Source organism: Scylla paramamosain, chromosome 6 (genome assembly GCF_035594125.1).
Source record: "Scylla paramamosain isolate STU-SP2022 chromosome 6, ASM3559412v1, whole genome shotgun sequence".
NCBI classification, from domain to species: Eukaryota; Metazoa; Arthropoda; class Malacostraca; order Decapoda; family Portunidae; genus Scylla; species Scylla paramamosain.
This window is the reverse complement of record NC_087156.1, coordinates 30,619,497-30,642,636: the sequence shown is the minus strand read 5'-3', so window position 1 is coordinate 30,642,636 and position 23,140 is coordinate 30,619,497. Positions and strand designations below refer to the sequence as shown.

The window sequence follows — 23,140 nt, the reverse complement described above, 5'->3', positions numbered from 1 at the left end:
TATATTTTCTGAAGGGAATTCGACGCAGTGGTAAGCAAATTCAATACATAATTATAAGTAAATTTTTAAGTAATATAAAGTTAAAGAAGGGAATCTGTAAGATACCTTTTAAACGTTGCCTGAATTACCAGTAATGCTTGTCTTCAAGATCTCAGCATAACTTTGATTAATGCTTTGAGTGGGAAGTTATATGAGAACAATGGAATGATTGAGTAGATCTTTTCAAGATAATAAACATTTGAAATTCAGCGCTGGATAATTGTCTTCCATTCTTTAATTTTCAACTAAACGAAGCAGGTTTTTGAAAAATGCACAACTCGTATACATAAATATTGCTTTATCGTACAATATTTATTAAGTGCAATCATGTCTCCTTTCAATATTTCATTCATACAGCGGGCGATGCCAAGTACAGGCTTTAGCAGGTCAGCGCAGCGTTGGTTGTAACTTTAATCCTAACATATTTCACCACTTTCCATCATGGTTTTCAGCTTAGCAAAATATGTTACGATGAAATTGACGCCAAAATCGATATTCACAGAGTCACAACCAGTACTCTGCAGCGTAAATAAAATATCTGAGGAACCACAACTTCACTTACTTCGGTAAAAGTTTGATGGCCGGGAGACATTAATGTGAATGAATTGCTGTGTTCTCAAGAATTTTAAGTTTGATTTTGAAGGGAAGTAAAAGGCTTGCAGCGATGCATTTTTCGTGTTACATTATTATCATCAATAAATACTTTAATTAACGAATGTAGCGATGCTCTGTAGGACCTCATTCTCACTAATACAGAACTATTCGTAGTTGATAACAGCTGAAGGCGCGTGTCAGAATTCTTGAGTGTAAACACCGACACAGAGGGACGACCACCTTTCTGAAAGTTTTAACGTTCGGGAGTAATACGTAAATTTATGGCGTCCCACAACTTTGCAGTCTCACTACCAGAGGCATCAGGTTCCTCTGGCGTGTCTTCCAGTTGTTGACATTGCACACTTATTTATTGATGAGGCCAAGATACGCTAATTATAGTACAGATGTGCAGGATAATTGCAATACATGCTAATTACAAAACAGTTTGATTACAATACAGGTTAATTAAAATACACGTTGACTATGATGATATAGGTATGAAAGTTAATTACAATACTGATTAATTTCAAAATATGTTGATTATGATACAATATGCAATACAGGTTAATTACAACATAAACTACACTACTGGTTAATTACAATACAGATTAATTATAATACAAGTTAATTATGACATGTTAATTACAATGCAATACAAGGTTAATTATTATACAGATTAACTATAATACAGACAGGTTACAGTACCGGTTAATTACAATACAGGTTATTGCAATACAAGTTAATTATAATACATGTTAATTATGATACATGTCAATTAAAATACAGGTTAATTACAATATAAGTTGATTACAATACAGATTAATTATAGTATAGAATAGTTACGGTACAGGTTAATTACAATGCAGGTGTGCAGGTGCAGTGCGTAACCGGGACCTGACACACTTCGCCATATCACCGAGTCGTTTGAAATCCTTTACAAATCACGTCCCTGCCATCCATTAGGCCTGATTGTCACCTGCAGCACGCGCACCACCGCCGGCATAACACGTGCATTGTAAAGATGCAGTTGTATGTACAGCGTCAGAACACTTTGCTGTCACATTATGTAATGCAAACGGAGCTCAGGGTGTGTTGGTGAAAAAAAGAAAAAAAGAAAAGTCACCCCAGGAACCAGTACTGTCAGGGCGGAGGGGGGAAAAAAAGGGTGGCATGGGTGGTGAACAGGAACAGTTAAGGAAGCAAAGGAGCCTCCCTGTCCCTACAACATCCCGTTACCGCCACCTAGCTGGGTCTCTCTCTCTCTCTCTCTCTCTCTCTCTCTCTCTCTCTCTCTCTCTCTCTCTCTCTCTCTCTCTCTCTCTCTCTCTCTCTCTCTCTCTCTCTCTCTCTCTCTCTCTCTCTCTCTCTCTCTCTCTCTCTCTCTCTCTCTCTCACACACACACACACACACACACACACACACACACACACACACACACACACACACACACACACACACACACACACACACACACACACACACACACACACACACAATAAACACCACCTCGATGCTGCGCCTTGTCCAGCGGGGGTCCTTACCTCCTGTACTTACAATCTCATCATTATCATCATAGCAAGACTCGACCATTAAATCAAGACATTTAGGATTCTGCTTTTGTTACTTGTATTCATGAAGGTAGAACGAATGCATCAGTTATTATATTCATGTTTAATTGGTCTGATAATTTGCACTAAATTGACAGTAGTCGTTATGGTTATAGAAATCAATCTTTGTGGCTCCCAGTCAGCGATGCATGGCTGGATTCACCTGGCCGGTAGTCGGGAATGTGGACACCGGCGTGCTGGAACTCATCTACATATCGTAGAATTTTTATCCCGTGTCGTTGGCGGTGGGTCCGTCGGGCGGGTCGCGAACCTCCCTGCGGTGGGAGATGTCGCCCCCTCAAGGGACATTAGGGGCAAGGGGGAGAACAGTTTGATCATCGTTAGTTTTGTAACTGGAGGACGTTTAGCTTAATTAAGGGATTATGTGATTATTCATTGCACTCCCTGTTGCTTCATCAAGAGCACTGTTTGGGTGGCGCTGCGCTGAGTCGTTCACGTGTCGGTCAAGGGAATGTTTGGTTAAAGTCGTTATGACGAGGAATTGCGTACTAACACTGAGGTGAAGCTGCGGCACGTGGTCGACCATCTGGAGACCCTGAAAACACCTGGACGGTCAGGGCCAAAGAGGAATAATTTTATATCCCGTTTATACTTTTAGAATAATAATTGTTGACCTGTTTTTTTATACATACTTTAATGAGTTGTCTTCATTTTGCTAGTATGTGCTATTTTCGGTTCGTGTCGGCGTGGTCACTAGCGAGGGGCGTCAGGTGTGAGATGCAGGAAACTAACACGCCTGAGCAGCGCACCGTGGACTCCTCTCGCCACTTTATTTACGCTCTTTTGCACAAATAGGCGATGAGCTTACTTGGCGGATAGAATTGATGCGGCGTGAGGTGTGAATCACTGCATCTCATCTTCGTGAAGCTGAGACAGTGCAACAACATAGGGAAAAAAAGGAAAATCATATTCTTTCTCATACAATATCCGCTGCTATGCACTCATTACATTTTATTAAAGTAATGAAGGAGAAAACTCTTATATATACTCGTATTCCTGCCAACACTGCTCCATTGTGTCGAAAGGCAAAGGAAAAATTAAGAATCTTCCCTCCTCTCACTGTCATTAACTGGTTATGTGTACTCCTGTATTGAGAATTTAAGAAGAGTCTGACATTTCCCTCGCCGGGCAACGCTCTGATAAACTCCAGCGATCAGTTGTGTCTTATTGGAAACCTGGCAAGCCTGTTGGAATTATTCTGAATTTTCTCCTTCCTTTCAGCATCTTTGTAATATTATGCTAAACACAACCACCATCACCACCACCATCATCACCACCGCTACTACTACTACTACTACTACTACTACTACTACTACTACTACTACTACTACTACTACTACTACTACTACTACTACTACTACTACTACTACTACTACTACTACTACTACTACTACTACCACCATTGCTACTTACGCTGCTACATGAGTTGAATAAAGAACATATGGTAGATACATGGCGGCTCTGATTCAGTATCGCTTTATCTATCCCCATTTTTTTTTCTTCTCCCTGTTCACCTTAATGACTCACCCGGCTCACCCTCACTTCTGGTTACCTGTCTCATCAGCTCACACGACTCACCCCTCACCTGCCTGCTATCTTCCCATCTCACCTGGATAACCTCGCCCCCGCACCTTGCATCTTCACCTCACCCAGCTTTGCCATCCCCTTCACTCACCCACCCCTTTACTGCTCCTACTACTCCTACTCTTTTGAAATCTTCATTCCTCCGGCCCTCCCATCCTCGCCCTCCTTTCACCTCTCTCTCTCTCTCTCTCTCTCTCTCTCTCTCTCTCTCTCTCTCTCTCTCTCTCTCTCTCTCTCTCTCTCTCTCTCTCTCTCTCTCTCTCTCTCTCTCTCTCTCTCTCTCTCTCTCTCTCTCTCTCTCTCTCTCTCTCTCTCTCTCTCTCTCTTACAATCACCTTCCTATTTACCGCCAAGCCCAGTCGTTCCTCTCCATACCCTCCTCATCGTCTCCCTTTCCATTCTCATCCCATCTGTTCGCCCTGTCATCCACACCCATCCCATCTACCACCATCTATCCTATCCACATCCACACGCATTCTCCCGGTCCTTACTCAGGCGTCACAGGTAATGTTTGGGTTTATCCGTATCAAGTTAGTGTTAGTTATGCTGGTGCGGTGTTTCGACCCACCAAGAGTGATTGGCTGTGAATAGCAAAGCGGGCGTTCTGTTATATTATTCGTGGTATCCTCCGTCATTCCTTTGCACCTGTCCCTCTTATGCCAACCAGTGCGGCGGCGGAGTCAAGCGGTGTGTCAGTCGGCAAGTTGGTTGGTCTTGTTAGTAAAGTGTGTTTGGTTTTGCTGTGGTGGATGGTCGTTGAGTTATTTAGGGTGGGTTTAAGTGTGGGTTTAAGATTTCCGGAGGTGTTGGTGTTGGTGCTGGTGGTGTTGGTGTTGGTGGTGGTAGTGGTGGTGGCTGTGGTGTAGGTGCTGGTGTTCGTGGTGTTGCTGCTGCTATTGCAGCTTTTCTTTATTCGTGATCCTGTTGTTCTGGCTCAACTTTTCTCACCACCACCACCGCCACTACCACCACCATCTCCACTACTACTACTACTACTACTACCACCACCACCACCACCATCAGTTCCAGTAGGTTGGTGGTGACGCGCCACAGGATACAGAGGGTCACGTGGTGGTGGTGGTGGTGGTGGTAGTGGTGTTGTGACAGTTGGTGAAGTCCTTTGGCGTTTTTTTGTGTTTGCTTTCGTCCAGGGAGTTCCTGCCGGACCCTCGCAAGGACAACACCACTCATGTCCGGTCTCTCTCTCTCTCTCTCTCTCTCTCTCTCTCTCTCTCTCTCTCTCTCTCTCTCTCTCTCTCTCTCTCTCTCTCTCTCTCTCTCTCTCTCTCTCTCTCTCTCTCTTGGTTAAGGCGCCGTCACACTAGTACATTTTCGTCAACTTTCGTCAACTTTCTGAAAATCGACAATTTCTTGAGCGCACCCCGTCACACACGCAAAGCCGTTCGTCTGCACTTTCGTCGACAGTAAACAAACATGGCTCCGGGCTCTCTCTCTCTCTCTCTCTCTCTCTCTCTCTCTCTCTCTCTCTCTCTCTCTCTCTCTCTCTCTCTCTGTCTGTTTGTGTGTGTATATACTCGTATGTGTATATGTATGTGTAATATATATATATATATATATATATATATATATATATATATATATATATATATATATATATATATATATATATATATATATATATATATATTGTGTGTGTGTGTGTGTGTGATTGTTCTTATCTTCATGCTCTTGTTTACATTACCTTTTTACTTGGATTTCGTTTTCTTATTTCTCGTTCTCTTTCTTCTTTCTTTTCATGCTCTTATTTTCTTTTTCTTTTAATTTCTTTTAATTTTTTATTTATTGTTTCAGCAACAGTATGGATAAATTATCAACAACAACAGTTACTGCAACTACATATTCCACTACCACTACTATTTTTATTACTGTTACTATTACAACCAGCACTACTTATGTAATGTTCCCCATGTTTACACATAACACGTACTCGACAAGATTTTGTAATTATAATATATTTCAGTTTGTTCATACGATTCCCGCTATTAATGTTTTCACCAGTAGCATTGCAACATCTGTAACACACTGCGCAATACTTCACAGATTTCATTTCTCAGAAGCGCATCCGCCTGTGTACGTGTACGTGTGTGTGTGTGTGTGTGTGTGTGTGTGTGTGTGTGTGTGTGTGTGTGTGTGTGTGTGTGTGTGTGTGTGTGTGTGTGTGTGTGTGTGTGTATGCATTCATCGGCCCCTTCAAATGTGTGGTATTAACTATTCATCTCGGCAATTCACTAGGTCTTCGTTATGCCTTTTAATTCCAGGTCGTTCTCCAATGATACATAATCTTAAATACCAAAGTGCGAACCCATTATCCTCATCCTCCTCCTCCTCCTCCTCCTCCTCCTCCACCACTGTAACGCGTACACCTCTCCTGTGAGTTATCGGTCCTAGAGACTTTGTTCCTTCGTGTTCATTCCTTACTCATGCAGCCCTCTCTCTCTCTCTCTCTCTCTCTCTCTCTCTCTCTCTCTCTCTCTCTCTCTCTCTCTCTCTCTCTCTCTCTCTCTCTCTCACTCTTCCTTAATTACTTCACTTTTATTTATTTTTTATTATATTTTTTTTTGTTTTATCTATTTATTTATTTTTTTGTGGTTATAGATGCTTCCGTTCGCTTCCTACTCCCTTTCTTCCTTCCTTCCTTCCTTCCTTCCTTCCTTCCTTCCTTCCTTACTATTACTTTTACTTTTACTTTCACTTGTTACTTTTTTTAATTTCCTTCCTTCCTTCCTTCCAACTTTCCCTCTTTTTTACTTCCTAAATTTATTATTTCATGCTTTGCAATTATTATGACTTTCGTCGTTTGTTCCTTTTCTTCCTTCCTTCCTTCCTTCCTTCCATCTTTCTTGTCTTTACCACTTGCCTGCAACCTTAACTTCTTACCTCCCTTCTTTCCTCCCTCCCTCCCTCCCTTCCTTGTGTTTTTTTCCTTCCTTCCTTCCTTCCTTCCTTCCTTCCTTCCTTCCTTCCTTCCTTCCTTCCTTCCTTCCTTCCTTCCCTTCATCTCTCCCTCTCTCCCTCTATGCCTGCCTCTTTGCTTGCATGCACACACCACTTCACAAACTTTGCATCGCCGTCACCCCGACTCGACCCACTTACGTTCCCACCTCCCACAAGTGTTTTAAATCACAAGAACACACAAACGCGCTCTGATTTGTGATGGCTTACCGATTTTACGGCGGCATTTATCTTGTACGTAAAGTTCAGCAAAGGAGGAGGAGGAGGAGGAGGAGGAGGAGGACACTGAGGACGAGAACGAAAGGAGAAAGAGGAGGAGCAGGAGAAAGTATGAGAAGAAAGTAGAGATAGAAAGATAGTGGAAAAGGACAGCTACGTAGAGAAGGAAGAAATGGGAGAGGAGGAAGGGAGAGGAGGGAGGGAGAGGAGGAGGGATAGGGATGGAGGAGGAATGTGTTGGTGCCGTCAGGAAAGACAGGCAACAGCAAGAGAGAGAGAGAGAGAGAGAGAGAGAGAGAGAGAGAGAGAGAGAAGAGTGTGGCGGTCTTTAAGGTTATTTGTGACGAGTATATTCTTGGCAATGCACTTTGATATCAAGAAGTTTGGGGAGTGAGTGGAAGGGCGTCGTTGGTCCTCGTTTCGGAACCTCCAAAGTTTGCGTTGCCTTGTGATTAAGAGTGATATAAACCAGGACAGGTGTGCTCCAATGGGACAGGTGCACGTCACAGCCACTCGATGAAAGCCCCTTCTGTGCACAAGTTCTGCCTCGGCGCTGCCACGAAATGAAGTGTTTTTGAGAGTTGTGGGAAGCAGCGCGGGAGGGGAAGGGTCTCAAAGGAAGATGAAGGAAGATGGTGGGAAGTTGAAGAAGGAGAGGGAGAAGATGAGGATGTTTGCGAAAAGACAAGAAGAGGTGTATTTCTGTGACTAAAGACACTAAAGTGGGAAGTAAGAAAAGATTTTAGTAAATGAATAGTGTAGATTTTTTTTTGGAAAGTACATGATTGCAAGTGGCACAGAGGGATGTAACCAAAAAAAAGTTTACATAAAATTCAGTCAAGGGAAATGAAGGAATGAGAAAAAATGTCAGAATAATGTCTAATAAAGATAAGCATTTGTTAATTACTGTTAAAACTGTCTACAAGATAGAAAGCAAGGAATGATGACGAGTGCTTATTTGTGAAAAAAAAAAAAATGGAAGGAAATAATGATAATAATAATAATAAGAAAAAATCCTTCTTCTTCTTCTTCTTCTTCTTCTTCTTCTTCTTCTTCTTCTTCTTCTTCTTCTTCTTCTTCTTCTTCTTCTTCTTCTTCTTCTTCTTCTTCTTCTTCTTCTTCTTCTTCTTCTTCTTCTTCTTCTTCTTCTTCTTCTTCTTCTTCTTCTTCTTCTTCTTCTTCTTCTTCTTCTTCTTCTTCTTCTTCTTCTTCTTCTTCTTCTTCTTCTTCTTCTTCTTCTTCTTCTTCTTCTTCTTCTTCTTCTTCTTCTTCTTCTTCTTCTTCTTCTTCTTCTTCTTCTTCTTCTTCTTCTTCTTCTTCTTCTTCTTCTTCTTCTTCTTCTTCTTCTTCTTCTTCTTCTTCTTCTTCTTCTTCTTCTTCTTCTTCTTCTTCTTCTTCTTCTTCTTCTTCTTCTTCTTCTTCTTCTTCTTCTTCTTCTTCTTCTTCTTCTTCTTCTTCTTCTTCTTCTTCTTCTTCTTCTTCTTATTATTATTATTATTATTATTATTATTATTATTGCTATTGTTTTTTTTGTTTTTGCTATTGTTGTTGTATTTGTTGTTGTTGTTGTTGTTACTGTATTTGTTGTTGTTGTTGTTGTTGTTGTTGTTGTTGTTGTTGTTGTTAGCAAGCATTAACAAGCTTAGTTTTCTATCCTTTTCATTTATTTACTAATTATTATTCATTTATTTATTTATTTATATATTTTTTATAATATATATTTTTTTTTTTTGTGTGTGTGTGTGTGTGTCTATTTCTCCATCTTTGTCTCTGAGCCATTTTGTCAGTTTCAATTTGTCATCCTCATCACTAACGCCACCTTACATTCCCATTACAGGTGTGTGGCCCCTGACTGCCCGCCGCTGTGACGTGCCTGAGTCGCGGTGAGTGTTACTGCTACGTTTTCTGTCTTGGGAACAAATGATTAGTGAATTAATTTAATAGTACGAGATTTGGGTCCTCTCCCCTTGTGTGAGATTTAGTGGGCATAAATATATATCCTAGATCTCTCTCTCTCTCTCTCTCTCTCTCTCTCTCTCTCTCTCTCTCTCTCTCTCTCTCTCTCTCTCTCTCTCTCTCTCTCTCCGCGTAGATACACACACTTCGATACATAATTTTCATTACAATCAACTTTCTCTCATATTTTCCCAGTGCCTCTGTCTTCGTTAGTCCTTAACCCTTTACCCTTTCCCCATTCTTTCCTTCTCTCTCTCTCTCTCTCTCTCTCTCTCTCTCTCTCTCTCTCTCTCTCTCTCTCTCTCTCTCTCTCTCTCTCTCTCTCTCTCTCTCTCTCTCTCTCTCTCTCTCTCATTCTTCCCATTCTCCTTCCTTCCTTTATTTCCTCAAATGTCTTTCTTTATCTCATCCTTACTTTTACACACACACACACACACACACACACACACACACACACACACACACACACACACACACACACACGCTTTCTCTCATTCCACACTCACAGCGCCTCATCCCGCGTCACCGTTCTTGTCTCCCTATCTCATACTCCATCCCCTATTCTTCCCCTTCCTCCCTTCCCCCGTGCCCCTAAACCACATATCCTTCGCCTCACTCCACCACACCCTCGCTCGCCTGGACCCATGACCTCGCCCCTCCTTTACTCCTTCTCCTTCCTTCCCTATCCTTCCCTCCCTATCCTATCCCGTTCCCCTGTACGCACCTCCCTTCTCTCTCTCTCTCTCTCTCTCCCTACCTCTCCTTTGCCCTATAACCTGAACCCATGACTCCTCTCTTTCTCTCTATCTCTCTCCCTCTCTCCTCTTCCTACGCCCTCACCCTTTTTTCTCTCTCTTTACTCCTTCACAACGAGTTTCGTTTACTCCTATAACTTCTCCTATAACTCCTATACACTCGCCCTTTTTAGGTGGCAACATGGTCGTCCTCTCCACTCGGCTATTTTGAAGCACAGAGGCATTTAAAGAACAAGAGTTTAAGGAGTCATTATAGCCAGAGAACGCACGTCCAAGTGTCGTTTGGGTTTTAGGTGAAGGAGGGCGGAGGCTGTGTAACATATGTGCCGTAGGTTGGCGGTGTTACGGTCCGGGATGTCAGAGGGGCAAGGCGGGAAGTGGGATGGGTTAGGTGGGTGTGGAGGAGAGAGAGTGAGAGAGGAGGTTCTAAAAGATAAGTGTATGGTGGTGGTGGTGGTGGTAGTGCTGGTGGTGGGTGTGTCTAGGAGCCGTATGGTTGTCTCTGTGTGGGGGATATTAGGATGTGTTATGGATAGAGAGAGAGAGAGAGAGAGAGAGAGAGAGAGAGAGAGAGAGAGAGAGAGAGAGAGAGAGAGAGAGAGAGAGAGAGAGAGAGAGAGAGAGAGAGAGAGTTTGCTGTTTGATTTGGTACATTGTGTGTGTGTATGTGTGTGTGTGTGTGTGTGTGTTTACTCAGTTATCCTATAAAGCGTTTGAACTACACTAAAGCGGTCCCTTCTACATGTCTATATTTATCCAACCTATTTCTTCAGTTAAGGCACACTCCAACCCACTATCACCTCTTTCTTTACCCCATTCCGGATATCTTTACTTCTGTCTATGTGCACGTGTGTGTGTGTGTGTGTGTGTGTGTGTGTGTGTGTGTGTGTGTGTGTGTGTGTGTGTGTGTGTGTCAATGTGTGTCAATGTGTGTCAGTGTCAACGTGCGTGCGTCAGTGTGGCGGGCGGGGACAGCATAGGGAGGTGTATATATGTGCATTAGGTATGTGTAAGGGGGCAGATACGACAGCTTATCTTGGGAGGAGGCGCCGGGAAAGCATTCTCTATGTGTGTGTGTGTGTGTGTGTGTGTGTGTGTGTGTGTGTGTGTGTGTGTGTGTGTGTGTGTGTGTGTGTGTGTGTGTAAGTGTGTGTCAGGGGACGATTGGTATCTGCGGTAAGGGTGTCGGGATAGACGTGTGTGTGTGTGTGTGTGTGTGTGTGTGTGTGTGTGTGTGTGTGTGTGTGTGTGTGTGTGTGTGTGTGTAGGGAAAGCTTGGGTACATGTAGGGAGGGTGTTAGTATGTGTATAGGAAAGAGTAGGACAGGTGTTGTGTTTTTTTTTGCTGCATTAGGTGGAGCTAGGAAGTAAATAATCATTAATCAAGATTTGTGTACAAAGAGAGAGAGAGAGAGAGAGAGAGAGAGAGAGAGAGAGAGAGAGAGAGAGAGAGAGAGAGAGAGAGAGAGAGAGAGAGAGAGAGAGAGAGAGGAATACATATACTTTCTCCTTTTCTTCCTCCTCCTCCTCCTCCTCCTCTTCCTCCTCCTCCTCCTCCCTCAGAATTGCTAATGACAAAACGAAGCAAAAAAATTGAGTCATTGAACGATAAATAAGCAAGAAATATAGATCCGGAATACGTAGAAAAAAAATAAAGAATGTAAAAAAGAAAAAAACAGCGTAGTGCATAAGGATTGTAATAAATATCAGAATGGTGAGGTGGGGAGAGAAAAACCGAAGCCTAACGAGAAAGGAATGAAAATAAAGGGAGTGAAAATTAAAGGGAAGGATAAGATGGAGTAGATTAAAGGTGAACGTTGATTGAAAGGCGTGGGAAGAATGGAGGCTGATAAAGGTGAATGGGGAAGAAGTGGAGGGGAGGGAAAGTGGAACTGGTTGTGTCCTCGTTTGGCCAAGGAATTGAAAAGAAGAGGAATGGCCGCCCGGTAACCAGCGGGTGTGGAATGAAAGAAGGAAGGAACGACGGCAGTGCGAAGAAAGAGTGAGAGGAGAAAAGTTTTATTAAGAAGTGAAGAAAGAAAAAGGTTGGTGAAACTCTATGCTGAAAAAAAAAGAGAAAAGAATTACAGTTAACAGGAAATTTCGCATATGCAAGAAAAAAATATTTAATAACGTGTGTAAATAGCATATTATTGATTTTAACTGGTATTTGAGTGAGATCTTATATGTAATTTCAGAAATGAAAAAAAAAACAGCTGGCAAAGTTAATTAGGATGTCATGTTTAAATGTTTCTTTCTTTCAGTTCATACATTTATACATTTTAAAGGCAGGTAATCGCATAGGTGGAGGCTAGGCAATGGGGGAAGGGCAGAAGCAGAAGGAGGCGAATGCTTGTGAAACGCTTTTCCACTTCAAGGTTAAGCATTTACTACTGTTTTAATTTATTTTATTTTACATTGGTGGAATTCGCTTCTCTTAATATTTCCCATCTTCATTTTAAATTAATATATATATATATATATATATATATATATATATATATATATATATATATATATATATATATATATATATATATATATATATATATATATAGAGAGAGAGAGAGAGAGAGAGAGAGAGAGAGAGAGAGAGAGAGAGAGAGAGAGAGAGAGAGAGAGAGAGAGAGAGAGAAACGAGTAGACAAACGTTCATCCTCTCCATTCTCTTACCGTCTTCTATTTGTTATCCCTCTTCAGCCTTGTTACCCTTCCTCCCTTCGCGATCCCTTTCTCCCCACCGTCCCTCCTTTCATCCTTCGTTCCCTCCTTTCTTCGCCGACCTCGGGCCTCTCATTCTCCTCGGTGGTGGTGCCCCTAACCCTCCTAGCGTGCCCCGTGTCTTTAACAGTCCAGATGGTAATTACGCTTCGTAGACTTATGACGCAACAACCTGCCACGTGGGACGGGACTCCAAGGGGGCCATTAAGGCTTAAAGATCTATCAAGTGGTTCGAGCCTGAGGGGGAGGCGAGACCTTAGTGGCGCTGGGAGGTAATGAAGAGCAGGAGGAGGAGGAGGAGGAGGAGGAGGAGGAGACCCGTATCTCGGCGCGGAGGGGCGAGAACCAAGCGATTAATGCTAAACCCACTCGGGTGTTTTTTAATACACGTCTGCTTATATGATAAAGGTGACTGGCGAGACTATAGGTTGTTCTACTTCCCCGTGGAGGTTCCGTTATCCCGCCCAGGTGGCTGGGGACTGATTACGAGGCTACGTGGAGTGCGTGAGTGGAGGAAAAGGGAAACAGAAGAGGAAGAGGAGGAGGAGGAGGAGGAGGCTTCGAGTCCCAGCTTGGTGATAGAATGAAGGTTTCTCAGCATCGATACCGAGACCTTGTCTTTTGTTTAGTGAAGGAGTATCTTTTTTGACTAGATGCGCGAAACAACTGAGAGGGATTTTGTGGCTGGCCTCATTGTCTTGTTTGGTAGTTGCGCTTGATCACCCGAACACTTTTATGCACCTTTGTTATTATTTTCCTTCAGGCAAATTCATGCTGGTATGTTGCAGCTGTTGTAGTATTAATGCTGATATGTAAATATGAACCGGAAATCCCTTCGGGGTGTAGAAAATTGCAGCATGAAGTCTGATTGGAAATAGTTATTGTATCTGCTGTTTGTGAAATTAGAAAGAAAAAAGACTGCCAGTGGCGGCAAGGACCGGAAACAGCAAACACGAGATGAAATTGAAATAACAGGCAGCGACATTGTACGAAATAAATATGACTTAATTGACGTTATTGTAATGTTTGTCTTGAAAGGTAAACGAAAAAGAAAACAGGTTATGCATAGAGAGTGTCCAGGAAAGGTTAATGCTCTTCGATACCCCAGGAACTCAGCAGTGAGAACAACGAAATATGGAGCTTGCGTCGTGAAAACTTGCATTGTCGCCGGTCACCCACTTCACATAATATTTCACTATGTATAACCAAGCGTATGTTTCATGGCGTCTGTATTCCAGGTGTCACCTGATGCAAATGACAGAGCTTTGGGTTAACCTACTCATGAATTGCGGTAACCGGATGTCGAAGCTCGCGTGCCCAGAGGTAAGGATCACCACAGACTCAGAGGCCAAAGAGACAGAGTCAAGCATCGAGGCAACGCGCAGCACTGTGTACGTAATTTCTGAATCTTACCTTATACGTGTGAGGTGAACTTTTGTAGCCGCACTGATTGGGGCGAGTGGGCAGAGCGACCTCGCGGGTGGCCTCGTCAGAGACCTGCCCCAGCGGGATACGGCGTCTCGTCAGCCGTCAGTGGCCCTCTCAGTATGCACACGACCCGGCAGGCAGGAGTGTGCAGCTTCCCTCTTGTGTAACCTTATCTACCTGGACTGAGCAACGACCGCATCACCGTCAGGAAACCTCTCAAAAATTCAAGTGGAGGGAGAAACTATGAAGCATTCACAAGTTTATAAACAACATTGAAATAACTGTATAGCTCCATGATGGTTACTTAGAGGAGGTGGTGGTGCGTACGTGCCTGTCGAGATATACAAGGAAGAGAACCACTGGAGTACATACAAGGAGTCGCATTCTCTCGAACAATTTGAGGATTCACACACTGAGCATCTCTTTTGTCCGCTGGCGTCCTTGAGTGCGGTGAGGGTGTGCTGGTGACAGGTATGGTGTCCTCCCTAACCTTGAGTGGCGAAAGTGTGACGGACAGAAAGGCGGATGGAGATAAGGCGTTCATAAATTAGCGAGCACGGAGAGAGAGAGAGAGAGAGAGAGAGAGAGAGAGAGAGAGAGAGAGAGAGAGAGAGAGAGAGAGAGAGAGAGAGAGAGAGAGAGAGAGAGAGAGAATCATGGACAGGAAGACTTAAGGGCCATAGCCAGTAAGTGTGACCCTGCCCCTGAAGATTTTAACCAGGAGCGACACAAAAAGACATCCAAGTAACTAACAGTATACCTGCACCCCTCCGCCATCCTCTCCGTCAGCCTCTCCGTCACCGCCTTCAGGATTAATAGTCTCCCAAGGGCATGAGATAACCAACGCGGGGCTCTTCTTTCTGATCACTGTTAAAATACTTCTTTTTTTTTCGGAATGGTTAGATTACATGTCCGTCCCCTTGTAACAAAGCACAAGAGGGATTTTTCTTTGCGTCTTTCCTCTCGTTACCTCGTCCTTGCCCGCCTGTCCGTTCAGAGTTAAAAGGGAATCGTGAATTCAATGCGCGTAAACCTGACACGTGGCGCTATTGACTCCCAGGCTTGATTCTTGGTGGCGGTGCTCCTCCAAAGTGTCCTTGGTGGCGGTGATGTCCAGCAAGAAGAGAGGGTAGACATAGATAGATAAATAAATAGATACGTAGATAGATAGACATTAGATAAGGATAGATAGATAGAATGATAAATAGATTGGTAGATATAGAGAGAGAGGTAGGTAGATAAGTAGATAGATAGATGGACAGATAGATAGATAGATAGATAGATAGATAGATAGGTAAGAAGAGAGAGAGAGAGAGAGAGAGAGAGAGAGAGAGAGAGAGAGAGAGAGAGAGAGAGAGAGAGAGAGAGAGAGAGAGAGAGAGAAATTCAGGGAAACCAAGGTACCGGATCATCATTAAATTTTCCATTCATCACTCTTCCTTAAGAGGTGGAGAGGCGCTTCGAGGACTCTGTGCACACTACTTAACTACTGCTTCTTTAAGGGGAAGAAAATGATGAGGAGGAGGAGGTGGAGGAGGAGGAGGAGGAGGAGGAGGAGGAGGAGGAGGTAAGAAAACGAAGACAGCAATACGTACTCGACTTCAGAACAGATAGGCGAAAGAAAGGAAGTTGGACGAAAAAGAAAGGAAGGCGGAAGAAGGGAGTGAAGGAGGGGTAAGAGCGGAGGGAAGAAGTGAGTGGTGCAGAAGGAAGGAGCAGGTGGTTTGATTCCTCTCAAGTCAGGGTCGATGGTGGCTTCGATTTCTGGGAAGTTCTGAGTCGGGACCTTTGACGGAAGAGAGCATTGGTGATCACAGGACTTAGTGCCGCTGCCACCTGCACTTTCTGGGTAGAGAGAGAGGGAGAGAGAGGAAGAGGGAGTGAGAGAGGGAGAGAGAGAGGGAGTGGTTGTTGGCTTCACTCAATCTCTCAGCGTTGCCATTCCAGCCTGACTCATGGCCTGCTGTTTCTTTTGTGCAAGTGCGGGAATAAATAAGAAAGTGTGATAGAAATGCTGCATGTGTACAATATGTGCTTGGCTTATCGACGCTGGTCACTATGGTGGTAGTAGTAGTGGTGGTGGTGGTTGGTGGTGGTGGTGATAGCAAATCAGGTGGTTATTAAGGAGGTAGTATGTAACTTTACTGACTTCGATTCGTGTGTGTGTGTGTGTGTGTGTGTGTGTGATATCAGAGCACATGGATAAAAGTCTGATTTTAACGGCGTACAATCAGAGGCGAAACACCATGGTTGCCTCCTCGCCCCATCGCGCCCATCATCCCGCGGAAGGGCATGTGAGCCGCCATCCCTTAAAAGGTTAAACAATAAACACAAAACGCAAAAAGGAACGGGCGCTTAAGTGTGTGTTTATCCTGGTTCGTGTGTGTTTCTTGGCCCCCCGCCCCTGCTGTGTGTGTGTGTGTGTGTGTGTGTGTGTGTGTGTGTGGAGTATATGTGCCAAGATTTAAGATTTAGCCTCGGATCATATATGCAGATTGGTATCCAGCAAAGGGAAGCATACGAGATGTTTGATAATTTATTCTTTATCGTTAGGCAAACATTTCATTGGTGTTCCCCTCACCCTTTTTTGTGCCCAATCTTTATTGTAGCTCGTGCGTGAAAACCTAGTGGACACACACACACACACACACACACACACACACACACACACACACACACACACACACACACACACACACACACACACACACACACACACACACACACACACACACACACACACACACACACACACACACACACACACACACACACACACACACACACACACACACACACACACACACACACACACACACACACACACACACACACACACACACACACCTATCCTAACTTAACCATACCGTTGCACATACACATTCATATGCATTCATACACTCATACATACATACAGTACATACATACATGCATTTCTCCCCTTCCGACTGTCTCCTTTTATCTTGGCAAAACTGCTATCGATAAATAAATACATACGAGTACATGTACTTGCCCACACACACACACACACACTCACGGTCGATCATCCGGTCTTCGCGCTATCCCTGCCGCCACTCTCCTTCCATTCATCACCTCGCCCTATTAATCTATTGCATGTATTACGAGATCAATAAGCCGGGGCGGGTCTGGCCAAACTTATAGAAGAAATAATAGACGGTGATGGCGAGGGTGGGAAGGAGGGAGACAGGCCGGGAGGGAAATGGAGGTAGTAGAGAGGGAGAGACGGAGGGGGAAGGGGAGGGAAGGATAACCATTTCCAAGGCAGTTCAGGCTCAGTCGATGAGGGCGACCTGCATAAGACATGGAGTTAAGGCATCGTCGCCCTTATGCCACGTGGCGCTAAGGTCGTGGCTCAGTCCGGCGAACACTTCTCGTTTAACTGAATTATCCAAGGGACTATTTTTCTCCGGCGGGTTATAGAGAGCCGCACGGAAGCTCAGGTGATCACTCAGCCGTGTGGGAAACCAGTGTCCAGGTGCATCGGTATTGATATTTCACCGCCGTACTTACACGTGCACACCCCTCCCTCCTCTCCTCCTTACCCCTCCTCCTCCTCCTCCTCTTTCTCTTCCTTCTCCTCCTCCTCCTCCTCTATCCTAAACTTCTCCCTGCCTTCCCCAACCTTCAACCTTCAACCCTCACCTCACCTGCATCCCTCAGTCACTCCCACCTGCCTTCCTTAACCCTTTCCCAGCAGGTATATAGCCTTGATCGTCACCCTCCCGCCCACATTCACCTCTATCACGTCACACACACACACACACACACACACACACACACACACACACACACACACACACACACACACACACACACACACTTATCACCCGTATCTTTTCCGTGTTGTTGTCTACCTCCCATCCACCTCCCGTCCCCTAACCCAACCCGGAAGCTCTCTCTCTCTCTCTCTCTCTCTCTCTCTCTCTCTCTCTGGTTATGGGAGCACGCTAAAGCTCCTCCTTCGCCTTAAGATACATATGCTCGCTGGCTTGTGTCGAAGTGCACTATTTGGTTTCCTTGCGTGTGTTAGGCAAGAAAATTTTCCTCCTTGATTTTGTGTAAGCATCAATACGCAGCGAGAATGTGTTTTATGGAGTTAAGATTGAGAATTTGAGGTTGTTACTTGGCTTATATCTTTCGTGTCTTGTTTTTATATTCTCTCTCTCTCTCTCTCTCTCTCTCTCTCTCTCTCTCTCTCTCTCTCTCTCTCTCTCTCTCTCTCTCTCTCTCTCTCTCTCTCTCTCTCTCTCTCTCTGACGTTTTTGGTGTTTGTTTACTTTATTTCTTTTTAGTATATTCATTTGTTTAGTTTATATTTTTGCCGCATTTCTTGTTATGGATTTGTCAGGTTCAATTTCCTATGACTTTCTTCTCTTACATTTTCTTTCTTTTTTTTTTCATCCGTTGCGTTCGTGTATTTATTATTATTTTTTTTTCTCTTGCATCTTTTATCTTTTGGTATTCTCTACGTTCATCTCATCGTATTTACATTTTTTTCTTCCCTGGCCGTATTTCTTTCCTAATGATCGTCGCGTTAATCTCCTTCTAATTGTAGAGGTTAGTTTCGCATACCACCTCATCTACTCTGTTTCCCTCTATCATCTCAATTTTTTCCCGTCACCTTTCAGTCCCTCAGGCCGCCTCCCGCATCCCATCACCTCGTGGCCGCCCTCGCCCCGCGGCCAGGAGACAGACAAGACCCGCTATGGAGTCACTGCTTACAAAGGAGGAAAAATGAGCTCCATCCCATCCATGCAAATAAACGTCAAATACCTTTGTACCAGCGACTCCTAACGGCGGATTCATGGACGTTTGGCGGCGGCGGCTACGGTGGTGGTGGTGGTGGTCGTGGTGGTGGTGGATGTGGGTCACGTGTACAAGGCTTGGAATGGGACGATAAAGAAGTATTTCGTAATATCAAAGGAGGAAGAGTAAGAGAAATAAGAAGATAATCTAGGCAGAGAGAAGAGTTTGGTCATCACAAGGTCCACTTAGCGTGTCATTAGAGAGAGACCCATAATTCCCCCTTCCTCCCTCCCTCCCTCCCTCCCTCCCTCCCGGCCTCACCCAATGACCCCAGCAGCCTTTTAGAGGCCGTGCCATGGTAGGTAGGCCTATACGTCGGGGTTCGGGAACGCTTTCTGAAAAAAATTCTTCTATTGTTCAGCCTATTGGCCATTGAGTGTCCTCCCACCTCAGCCTCCTTCCCTATCCAGTGCGATGCTAGAATTGAATTTTCCTTCCCCTTTTAAAGTGCCCTTGTTAACATTCCAGCTCTTTTGTTTCCTAATCTCCATATGTTGTGGTGGTGCCGGTGGTGGTGGTTGGGGAGGGGGGATAAGGGATGGGAGAGAATGGGAATGAGGGCAGGAGGGAAAAGGGTGCTCGAGGGGTGAGGGAGGAAGGAGGGAAATGAGTAGAGGGACGGTAATGAGGGAGGAAACATAAAGTATATAAGGAAAGAAAATGGAGAGAAACAGGAGAGGGGGAAGGGAAGGTAAAAGGGTGAAGGATTAAAGGGAAAGATTGTGAAGGATGAGATAAGAGGGGAAAGAGGTAATAGGGGGGAAGAGTTACGGGAGAAGAAATTGAAAGAGAGTGAAGGCGGAAGTGAAGGTTCGAGGGAAAAGCAGGGTAGGGAGGAAGCGAAAGGTAAGAGGAGCAAGGGGTGAGATGAAGGGGAAGGCAAGAGGGTACGAATAAAAGAGGGGAAAAGTGGGAGAAGTTAGGATCAGTAAAAGGTGGAAGGGAGGAAGGAAAATTGGTGGAAGTGCAGTAAATGAAGACGAAATAATTGAAGGGAAAGGAGGGTAAAATAGAATAGGGAAAATTAAAGGAAAAAAAAACAAATTGGTGAAAATAAATGAAGGAAAAAATGGGAAGGGAAGAGATAGGAATGTTAAAGAAAAAGTAAAACAAAGAAAGTGAGGATAAAATACAAGAAGTAAGAGAAGGAAATGTTAGTAATAAAGGGAAAAAAGAGAGAAGAGAAAGGAAGGAAAAGGAAGGGAGAGGAAGGGAAGGAAAAATCCACTACTACTGTTAGACGTGTTTGTTTTTGGGCGCGAGGGGTGATGACGTATGATGTGGCCTGGCCAATCACAGCGTCCCTCGGGTGGTGCCTCGCCTGTAATTGGCTCCCTTGGGCTTTGACGTATGTTGTGTTAATTTGAGTTTTTGTCCGCGTGTGTGTGTGTGTGTGTGTGTGTGTGTGTGTGTGTGTGTGTGTGTGTGTGTGTGTTCAGGAGTGCAGGGAAGGTTCACTTACAAAGATCTTTTTTTTTTTGCGTGTGTGGAAGCAAAATTGTAAAAGAATATATAATGAGAATAAAATAAAGTTATGCACCTAAATATTAATTGTAGAAATAAGGAAGATTAGTGTAGTGAAATATTAATATCTTGTAGTTTTCTCCTATTTTCATCCATCTTACGTATTTCAGTACAAAACACACACACACACACACACACACACACACACACACACACACACACACACACACACACACACACACACACACACACACACACACACACACACACACACACACACACACACACACACACACACACACACACACACACACACTTGAGCAGAATCTTATCGAAAGGAAAAAGCGAATGTCAATATTTTGTAGCACCTCTCCACTCAACCAGCTACTCATGACACTGTGGATTCTTCTCCCGTCTTCTTCTCTCCTCTTTCCATTGCACTCTTTCTTCCATGCCCTTCCTTTGCTACTCCTTCCTTCGTTCTTTTATATTTCTTTTTGTTTCTTTCTCTTTCTTTTCACACTGCTGACTTCTTTCTCCATTTCTTTCTCCTCTTCATTCTTGTCTTTGCTTCATTTTTCCTCTCTTTCTTCCTTCTCTTTCTTACTTTCTTTCCAATCACTCCCTTGTTTCCCACCTTCTTTCCTTCTTTCTTCTTGCATCTACAATACTATTTTTCCTCACTGTTCCTCCTCTTCTCTTCTTTTCATTCTTTTTTACTAAGTTCCTTCATTTCTTACCTTTCTCTTTTCTTCTCTTTCTCATTCTTTGTATCCACAGTTGTATACCTTTCCCCTGTACTCCTCCTCTGTTTCCTTCCCCCTTCTCCCTTCGTTTCTTACCTTCACTATTTTCTTTTCTCTCATTCCTTGCACTCCCATTAACCTGCCTTCAGTATTCATTAATATAAATATGCTTAAGACTGCAAAAGTGAAGGAAGTAATTGCCGTGACAAAGTTGTTATTTCTTTCCTTTAATGCATTCACTTCGTCTTGGTGTCATTTAGTTTGGCGTTTCCTTCACTCTTCCTCCGCCCGTCAGGTTTGCCTACGCTAATCTTTCTGATCTCACATCCGCTTGCTCTTCCTCTTCCTCTTCCTCTTCCTATCCCTCCTACCCTCTTCGCCTCCATACCTTTTGCTGTTTGTTGTTGTTGTTGTTGTTGTTGTTGTTGTTGTTGTTGTTGTTGTTGTTGTTGTTGTTGTTGTTGTTGTTGTTGTTGTTGTTGTTGTTGTTGTTGTTGTTGTTGTTGTTGTTGTTGTTGTTCTTCTTCTTCTTCTTCTTCTTCTTCTTCTTCTTCTTCTTCTTCTTCTTCTTCTTCTTCTTCTTCTTCTTCTTCTTCTTCTTCTTCTTCTTCTTCTTCTTCTTCTTCTTCTTCTTCTTCTTCTTCTTCTTCTTCTTCTTCTTCTTCTTCTTCTTCTTCTTCTTCTTCTTCTTCTTCTTCTTCTTCTTCTTCTTCTTCTTCTTCTTCTTCTTCTTCTTCTTCTTCTTCTTCTTCTTCTTCTTCTTCTTCTTCTTCTTCTTCTTCTTCTTCTTCTTCTTCTTCTTCTTCTTCTTCTTCTTCTTTCCTCCATCTGGGGCCATCATTACTCTAAACTCAGGCCCTCAGCATCTGTTATCTCTCCTAAGCATCAACATACCTTACACCCTCTTGTCTAGGCCCATTCTCTCTCTCTCTCTCTCTCTCTCTCTCTCTCTCTCTCTCTCTCTCTCTCTCTCTCTCTCTCTCTCTCTCTCTCTCTCTCTCTCTCTCTCTCTCATATAATAAGTGTTCTTCAAATTTCCTTTATTGTTTCTCTAACTTTCTCATCTTCCATTTTGACTTTCTCAATTTCTTTATGATTTGTTCATTCTCTTACTTCTCGTTTCTTCCTTCACTTAATCATTTGCATTGGTCATCCTTTTATTACCCATCTTCGTATTTCTCTCTCTCTTCGCTTTTATTCTTTGTCAATCCTCTATATATCTCCCTTTTTTTTCATCTCTTCTCTGTCACCCATTCCCTTTTCTCCTCTCCTTCGCCCTTATCTTCGTTACTCTTTTCCTCTCCTCCCAACCTCGAAATGTTAGTGTGCTATACCTCACCCTCCTTTCCTTTCCCTCCCCCAGCTTCCCCTCTCTCTCAGCGTCACGCCACACACACTCCGGGACGCTCAGGTCACTGCCCCACAGATGACGTGTCTGATTTCTTCCCTTTACCCACAAACAGAAAAGGAAACCCATAGATCTGATTGACATGTGATAATCGGAGATGAGAACGGTAGTGTGGCGGAAAGAGGAGAAGGAGAAACACGAGGAGGAGGAGGAGGAGGGAGAAGGAATTGAGGCTCATATTTGTAGTGAAATGGGCTTAAAGGAGATCTCACAGATGTTATGGCTCATTCGTACGTGGTGGTCCAGTTTTAATTTTAACGTTGTGTTTATTGGCGATGACTGGCGTGCGTCTGAGCCTCGTGTCCGTACCCAGGCTTGAATACCCGATGTTTTTGCGCCACTGTTTACCCAGCGCGATCTGAGGAGACCGAAGAGTGTGCTGAGCTGAACTGACTGCCTGTGCTGCCCTGCCCCACCTTGTCATACACACACACACACACACACACACACACACGTATGCACGTACACAACGCAGTGGAGTGTAATCCATAAACAAAGGGCTATAATAGAATACAATGAAAGAAAGAAAATAAAGGAGGAGATGAAGGAGAAAGGACGAGGATTAGAGGAGGGGGAGGACTACACACACACACACACACACACACACACATACACACACACACAGAAAAAGCTGGTAAGGTGAAGGCATTTTATTTATTTATTTTGTTTATTTATTTATTTATTTTATTTTATTTTATTTTATTAATTTATTTATAATTTTTTTGTGTGTGTGTGTGTGGCATCCCAATAATGTTTGTTGTGAGAAATGCTTTGGCCAGTTTCTTTGAGTTTTCAGT

The 23,140-nt window shown here is 43.6% G+C and overlaps 1 long non-coding RNA gene across 2 annotated transcripts in view; it reads left to right on the top strand.

The window, feature by feature from the left end:
• The window catches only part of LOC135101134 (uncharacterized), a 209,814-nt gene that overhangs the window by 70,768 nt on the left and 115,906 nt on the right, over positions 1 to 23,140 (top strand). For both annotated transcript variants that reach the window (XR_010269054.1, XR_010269053.1), the window contains one exon: positions 8,876 to 8,921. This is a non-coding gene — a long non-coding RNA (uncharacterized LOC135101134). The remainder of the gene's footprint in view (positions 1 to 8,875; positions 8,922 to 23,140) is intronic.